The sequence below is a fragment of the Coregonus clupeaformis genome, unplaced genomic scaffold (assembly GCF_020615455.1).
Source record: "Coregonus clupeaformis isolate EN_2021a unplaced genomic scaffold, ASM2061545v1 scaf0574, whole genome shotgun sequence".
NCBI lineage: Eukaryota > Metazoa > Chordata > Actinopteri > Salmoniformes > Salmonidae > Coregonus > Coregonus clupeaformis.
Window position 1 is genome coordinate 290,876 of NW_025534029.1, and position 8,438 is coordinate 299,313.

At 40.8% G+C, this 8,438-nt stretch overlaps 1 long non-coding RNA gene across 1 annotated transcript in view; it reads left to right on the forward strand.

Moving 5' to 3' along the window:
- Nucleotides 1-7,003, forward strand: part of LOC123485101 — a 46,737-nt gene extending 39,734 nt beyond the window's left edge. The window contains exon 3 of the long non-coding RNA XR_006658867.1: nt 6,962-7,003. This is a non-coding gene — a long non-coding RNA (uncharacterized LOC123485101). The remainder of the gene's footprint in view (nt 1-6,961) is intronic.
- Nucleotides 7,004-8,438: the final 1,435 nt, after the last annotated feature.

Genomic DNA, 8,438 nt, shown 5'->3' on the forward strand with positions numbered 1-8,438 from the left:
GAAAAGGAAACAAAGTAGTGGTCGGAGATTTATGGAGGGGAGTTGCAGTGAGATTAGTAGAGGAGCAGCATCTAGTGAAGATGAGGTCAAGCGTATTGCCTGCCTTGTGAGTAGGGGGGGACGGTGAGAGGGTGAGGTCAAAAGAGGAGAGGAGTGGAAAGAAGGAGGCAGAGAGAACCAATTAAGAACCAATTAAAGGGTTAAAACAGAAACATGATGAAATGACTCTATAGGTATTTTTCATTACATATTATAATAAGCCTAGCAATAGTAGAGACATTTCTTTAGTGCAAATGCTGTGCTTCTGATAAATGATGGTTCCCTCTAGCTCCCTGCATCTGGTCTGGGCCTGTAGTTCAAGGACATGGGATGTAGATAAACTTCAGGAACAGATACACCTGTATTGTAGTAAACGGAACTAACGTTATCACTTGTTTGTGCGCGCTATGACCCGATACACATAGCCACAAGAAGAAACCATAGTGGCTCAAGGTCAAGGAAGGGTGGCTGTTTGGATAAAGAGGGGGTTCCGATATGATATGAAAAGGAGACCAAGCAGACATGGGGATAGACAGGAAAGAAGCTAGACAAAGAAACCATAGTGGCTCCGGAGTATGATATGAAATGATGAAGCTGTATAAAGAGAGAGCTCCAAGTCTGGGACGGCAGTTGCTCTACTGCAGACCAGCTCAGCTCATTGCTTGTGTAATAAAGTCTATCTTGATTCTACAAAACTCAAAGTACTTGTTTGTTTTAATAAGTATAGGGATAATTTACTACAACAATAGCAGCTAAATAGCCACTAAATACTGTATATACAGTGCCTTCAGAAAGTATTTATACCCCTTCCACTTTTCACATTTTGTTGTTAGCAACCCTGAATTTAAAATGGATTAAATTGAGATTAATTTAGTCACTGGCGTACACACAATACCCCAAAATGTCAAAGTGGAATCATGTTTTTCTAACAAATTAATTAAAATGAAAAGCTGAAATGTCTTGAGTTAATAAGAATTCAACCTATTTGTTATTACAAGCCTAAGAAAGTTCAGGAGTAAAATGTTTCTCAACAAGTCACATAATAAGTTGCGTGGACTCACTCTGTGTGCAATAATAGTGTTTAACATGATTTTTAAAATGACTACCTCATCTCCGTACCCCAGACATACTGTACACATTATCTGTAAGTGGTCGCTCAGTCGAGCAGTGAATTTCAAACACAGATTCAACCACAAAGACCCCGGGAAGTTTTCCAATGCCTGCAAAGAAGGGCACCTATGGGTAGACGACATTGAATATTCCTTCATTCATTACACTTTTGATGGTGTGTATCAATATACCCAGCCTCTACAAAGATAGAGACATCCTTCCTAACTCAGTTGCCGGAGAGGAACATAACAAAACATGAATCCTGTTTTGCAACAAGGAACTAAAGTAATAATGCAAAAAATGTGGCAAAGCAATTAACTTTTGTCCTGAATACAAAGTGTTATGTTAGGGACAATCCAATCCAACACATTACTGAGTACCACTCTTCAAATGTTCAAGCTTAGTGGTGGCTGCATCATGTTATGGGTATGCTTGTAATCATTAAGGATATATTCACCTGTCACCAAATAATTGATTAAAACACACTGTTTTGCAATGAAGGTCTACAGTAGCCTCAACAGCACTGTACGATAGCACAACTCCCTTCCATAGACTACACAGTAATTGTGACAACTTCCGGAGGACGTTCCCTCCAACCTATCAGAGCTCTTGCAGCATGAACTGGACATGTTGTCCACCCAATCAAAGGATCAGAGAATTAATCTAGTACTGAAAGAACAAGCTACAGCTAGCTAGCACTGCACTGCATAAAATGTGGTGAGTAGTTGACTAATTTATTCAAAAATGAAGGAGAAGGAGAGAGAGAGAATTCACTCATTTCTTTTCACTTTCAGTTTCACTTACTTAGCTAGCAAATGCAGCTGGCTAGTTTAGGCGTTACTCAAGCAATCCCTACTCCAACAGAGGGATGCTATGTTAGCTAGCTGGCTAGCTTAGTTACTCAAACACTTCTGCTCCAACAGAGGGATGCCGTATGTTAGCTAGCTGGCTAGTTTAGTTACTCAAACACCCGGCTCAAACATATAAACATATCTGAATTTGTCCATTAGAAACTCTTGTTTGCAACTGTGGGACAAATGATTACACCCTAGATAAGCTAATTGCAGGCAAGAGTGTGCAAGGCGGTATTGAATGTGTCACTGTCCGTATGTCACCTACGTTGTAAACTTTCATTCATAGACTAAGTTGTAGCAACCTCATGATGTGGGTATAGGGAAAATTTGAGTATCAGTGTAGTAGCCTAAACCTATCGATGTTACATTGAACTGGGTGAATGGAATATGAATGACAGTCATCCAACATGCTGTAATAGAAATAAGGCGCATGCTCATTAAAAAAATAAATAATGGTCCTCCTCATCTTAAACGGCATTTACGGCCACTGTTGTCTAAGAAATGATCAACAACCAATTTGACGGAGCTTGAAGAATTTGTAAAATAATAATGGGGAAATGTTGCACAATCCAGGTTTAGAAAGACTCAGCTGTAACCACTGCTAAAAGGTGCTTCTATAAAGTATTGACTCGGGTGTGAATACTTACACTACCGGTCAAATGTTTTAGAACTACCTACTCATTCAAGGGTTTTTCTTTATTTGGACTATTTTCTACATTGTAGACTAATAGTGAAGACATCAAACTATGAAAAACACATATGGAATCATGCCAGTAACAAAAAGTGTTAAACAATTCAAAACATGTTTTATATTTGAGATTCTTCAAATAGCCACCCTTTGCCGATGACAGCTTTGCACACTCTTGCCATTCTCTCTACCAGCTTCACCTGGAATGCTTTTCCAACAGTCTTGAAGGAGTTCCCACATATGCTGAGCACTTGTTGGCTGCTTTTCCTTCACTCTGGGTCCGACTCCATCCCAAACCATCTCAATTTGTTTTAGGTCGGGGGATTGTGGAGGCCAGGTCATCTGATGCAGCACTACACCACTCTCCTTCTTGGTAACATAGCCCTTACACAGCCTGGAGGTGTGTTGGGTCATTGTCCCTGTTGAAAAACAAATGATAGTCCCACTAAGCCCAAACCAGATGGGATGGCGTATCGCAGCAGAATTCTGTGGTAGCAATGCTGGTTAAGTGTGCCTTGAAATCTAAATAAATAGAGACAGTGTCACCAGCAAAGCACCCCCACACCGAAAGGCACCTCCTCCTCCATGCTCTACGGTGAAAAATACACATGGTGAAATTTTCCAGAGTGACTGACCTTGTCATGTCTTAAAGTAATGATGGACTGTCATTTCTCTTTTTGCTTATTTGAGCTGTTCTTGCCATGATATGGACTTGGTATTTTACTAAATAGGGCTATCTTCTGTATACCCCCTTACCATGTCACAACACAACTGATTGGCTCAAACTCATTAAGAAGGAAACAAATTCCACAAATTAACTTTTAAGAAGGCACACCTGTTAATTGAAATGCATTACAGGTGACCACCTCATGAAGCTGGTTGAGACAATGCCAAGAGTGTGCAAAGCTGTCATCAAGGCAAAGGGTGGCTACTTTGAAGAATCTAAAATATATTTTGATTTGATTAGATTTTTGGACCCCAGGAAGAGGTAGCTGTTGCCTTGGCAGGAACTAACGGGGATCCCTAACAAATACAAATACAAACACTTTTTTTTGGTTACTACATGATTCCATGTGTTATTTCATAGTTTTGATGTTTCACTATTATTCTACAATGTAGAACATAGTAAAAATAAAGAAAAACCCTGAATGAGTAGGTGTTCTAAAACATTTGACCGGTAGTGTATGGAAATTAGATATGTATTTAATTTTCAATAGATGTGCAAACATTTCTAACAACATGTTTTCACTTTGCCATTATGGTATTGTGGAAGGGGTAAAACAATTTCATTCATTTTGAATACAGGCTGCTTAGCACAACAAAATGTGGAATAAGTCAAGGGGTATGAATCCATTTCTGAAGGCACAGTAGCTATAGATAGTACACTGAATAATGAAACAATCCCTAGTAAGCTAATGTTTCAAGGGCAGTGCTGACAGTATTATTTGGCATTAATAGACTGGTTTCACGCACAACAGCGTTCTTGTCATGCTTAACGATATGTGGTTAGCGGGGAAGTCAAATGCAGGACACAGAGCGGCTGGCAAAAAGTTCTTTTTACTGAACACCCTTCCTGATAACCAGGTGGCGAATCACATCTCTGCATGTCTGGCAGACATATCAGTATGGATGAATGGATCACCCACCTCAAGCTGAACCTTGGCAAGATGGAGCTGCTCTTCCTCCCGGGAAGGACTGCCTGTTCCATGATCTCGCCATCACGGTTGACAACTCTGTTGTGTCCTCTTTCCCAGAGTGCGAAGAGCCTTGGCATGACCCTGGACAACACCCTGTCGTTTCTCCGCTAACATCAAGGCGGTGACCCGATCCTGTAGGTTCATGCTCTCTACAACATTTGGAGATTACGACCCTGCCTTACACAGGAAGCGGCAAGGTCCTAATCCAGGCCTTGTCATCTCCCATCTGGATTACTGCAACTCGCTGTTGGCTTGGTCCCTGCCTGTGCCAGTAAACCCCTACAACTCATCCAGAATGCCGCAGCTCGTCTGGTGTTTAACCTTCCCAAGTTCTCTCACGTCACCCGCTCCATCCGGCACACTCCACTGGCTTCCAGTTGAAGCTCGCATCTGTTACAAGACCATGGTGCTTGCCTATGGAGCTGTGGGAGGGGAACGGCACCTCGTACCTTCAGGCTCTGATCAGTCCCACACCCAAACGAGAGGGCATTGCGTTCATCCACCTCTGGCCTGCTTGCTCCCCCTTCCTCTGCGGAAGCATAGTTCCCGCTCAGCCCAGTCAAAACTGTTCGGCTCTGGCACCCCAATGGTGGAACAAGCTCCCTCACGACGCCAGGACAGCGGAGTCACCACCACCTTCCGGAGACATTTTGAAACCCTACCTCTTTAAGGAATACCTGGGATAGGATAAAGTAATCCTTCTACCCCCCTTACCCCCCAAAAAACCATTGTAAAGTGGTTTTCCCACTTATAAGGTGAATGCAATCGAATTTGTAAGTCGCTCTGGATAAGAGCGTCTGCTAAATGACGTAAATGTAAATGTAAACACAGTAAAATAAACGTACAAAAAACAAAACCTCCAAAACAGGGAGGAAAACACAAAGACCGTACATACAAGAAACTGCCGGAATGACAAACGAACAATCACACAAAAATAACCAAATGAGAGACAGGGGTTAATATAGGGAATACAATCCAACATAATGGGAAACAGGTGTAAACAATAAAGACCAAACAAGACAAACACCGAAACATCGATGGCAGCAGCTTAGTACTCCCGGGGACGGCGAACGCCGAAGCCTGCCCGAGCAAGGAGGAGGAGCAGCCTGGCTGAATCGTGACAGTTCTATCCAAGCTGGGAGAGTGCCACAGGAGGGTTCATGATGCAGGTTCAGGTAGCAGCTACAGGACAGTTGTATATTATTTTTAAAATAAATTGGTAGCTGATTAGTATGCATGGACAATTTATTTTAAAATCTGCATTGTTTGAATGTCCAGTTTTTAATTAATGAACAAGTAATGGCATTATTGTCACCAGCCAGCAAAAAAATGTGTGCAGCAATGCGACACCCGTGTATTGATTTTGTGAAATGTTAGGCTTAACATGAGAAAATCACAACCAAATAGAGGCCTACCAATAAACCTTTATCCATTAGGGCTATAGCAAAGCTTGACTGTGCTCTAGCACCAAATGAACCCTATCATCGATTAGTTAGGCATGCAAGCCCATAGACATGTCTCTATTTCAGCACGATGTACAGCGATCGGTTTGTGACTGGATATCTGGCTGGAAACATTCGATTTTATTTTATATTGTGGTAGGAAATATTTAACTCAAAGTAGTTAACTCAAAAATATCTCTCTCAAGAAACCGGAGCTTGTGAATTCAAAAATACTACTTTATTAAGGCTTAACAAATCCAAGCTTGTCCATGGAGCAACTAACTTTCCTTGACTCAAAGCTGTCCTTTTACCACAGACACAAATTGCATAGTCATGTATACACAGTTACCCTCTTTATGTAAATGATGAACTCTTTCAGAGCACACGCCACAAACACATTACAAAGTCCAAGGGCCACGTATAGTTACTTTACGAGGGGCTACGTGAGCTTTTCCAGGTGGGGCCTCTTTCCCTTATGTCATTATATTGGTGGCGTGACTTATACACTTTCTTAAAAATAATATACAGTCATACATTATAGAATAGTTACACACTGTAATGGCTACATTCTCTATTCAGGCATCTGGATTATAAAAGTATCAACCATGTTTACTATGGTTTACCCTTGTCATTTCCCAACATTTGCCTAAGAAAATAATCTATAATATTAGGGAGGCCCAATGTCCAACCTATGCGGGGTCCAGAGAAACTGCACGTTAACTTTAGAAAATAAGTTACTAAAAGCAGAAGGCTTCTTCCCTACGACTGGAGTATTATTTGTATGTTGGCCGAATTCCAACGTTTCAGTTGAAAGGAAGTGAAGGCGGAGCCTGGCTTTTTTTCTCTTGTGACTTTACGCTCCGTGCAGAGTAGAACACCAGACAACATGATTGAACAAAGGAGGAATGGTAAAATGATATCGGACCGGTAACTTTTGAAAATGAGCTAAACAGAAGCCTACTGCTTGGAGTATTATTTGTAGTGTTAAGCGGAAGTCCTTTTTTCCAGTTCGAACGGAAGTGAAAAGTGGAGTCACATGTTCTCTATTCTCCATTTTGTCTTGTGACTTTAGGCAGAGAGTCACATGTTGGAATATAACGTTCTCGGTCCTCTACCTCCCTGATCTAAAAGGTCCGTAGACTAGAGATAAACATCTAGTTAACTTCACCTGAACTCTCTGTGGAACACCATAAACACACGTTTCTACAATGAATCAGGTGATTTAGATTAATTTAATCATTTTTATAACGGGTCTTTGTGGCCTACGCCCTGCTTTTTTACACTGCGGCGCATTTAATGGTCCTTGACTTTGGAAATAATTTGTGTAGTTTACCGCTGGTTACTCGTTAGCCAGGCCCGGCGGCAGGATGGAACACGGCAAGGTGGCAACAGAAAATGACTAAGGGGGCACAACTATTTTCTCTGCGGATAACACAGGATCGAGTAAAATCGAGTAGTACACATTACACACAATGTATTTGCAGCCATGCACGGCTGTCTTGCAGCAAGAATACAGGCTACTGCACCGCTTTACAAACATGGACAATTCACCAAAATAGCAAGTCAGTGACAACGCTTACACAGCTACATGCACAATACCCAACAATCCAATGCAAAACAGTTGCTAATTACCGTAATAACACTTCCTCATGCCAATACAATGCATTTCCAATCTGCGAAAGCAAACAATGCACTACCAATGACTTATCGGTACAATGCAGCTAGTTGGAGCTTGCCAGTGTAACAGGTCAAAGAATTACAGATTTTTGCAACCGTTCATTTTCTATTTTTATTTTATTTTGTGAGTTGATTTCCACCCAAAATATTGTATTGTTCAGCATTTCGTGTAGTCTACAGATGTATTGGGAGAGTTAGTTGTAAGTGCCCTCTAGAGTGTTGGTTTACAGGCGTTATATGAGGGGTGTCATGCTTTTCTCAGTCAATGTATTGTCTCGACTGGAGAGAGGCAGTGTGTTCACTTAGCGTGATATAAACTTGATATACCTGTTAAAACTAAAACGTTTCAGTGAACATAGTAACTTGTATGTATATTATATGATGAGTGTACGTACATTTAATCAAGCTGTCGTCGTGAATTTAGCTATTTTTGAGAGTTTGGAAATTGCTAACTTAGCTAACCTCGTGGTTTTGTTTAGCTGTAAGTTAAGCAATCGTCTATCCTCTTGTGATGAAGCCCACGTTGTTCTTTTATGTTAGGCGGATTCTGGTCGAGGGTAGAGTTTTGAACATTTCTCTCCCTTGATGTTGAACAGGTATGTATTCCCTATATCAGGTTAAAAATATGTGTTCATTTAAAATGTTTTCATGGATTGATTAGTGTTTAATGGCACTGAAAAGCTCAAATGTGAAGGATTACATGTTGCTTCGTGCATATTACTGTATGTATTACCTATTTGAAAGATGGTTTATGTCATGTTGCACAGTATTAATGTAAAGGCTAAAAGCTCAGAGTTTTTGGCAGAGATAACATGCAATATGACACATACATAAAATATACACCAGATGTGATGTTTATTTTCCAATTATGTTGTATTTGTATCCCTTGTATTTTTGAATGTGATCATACTGAGTCGCATTGTACTCGACT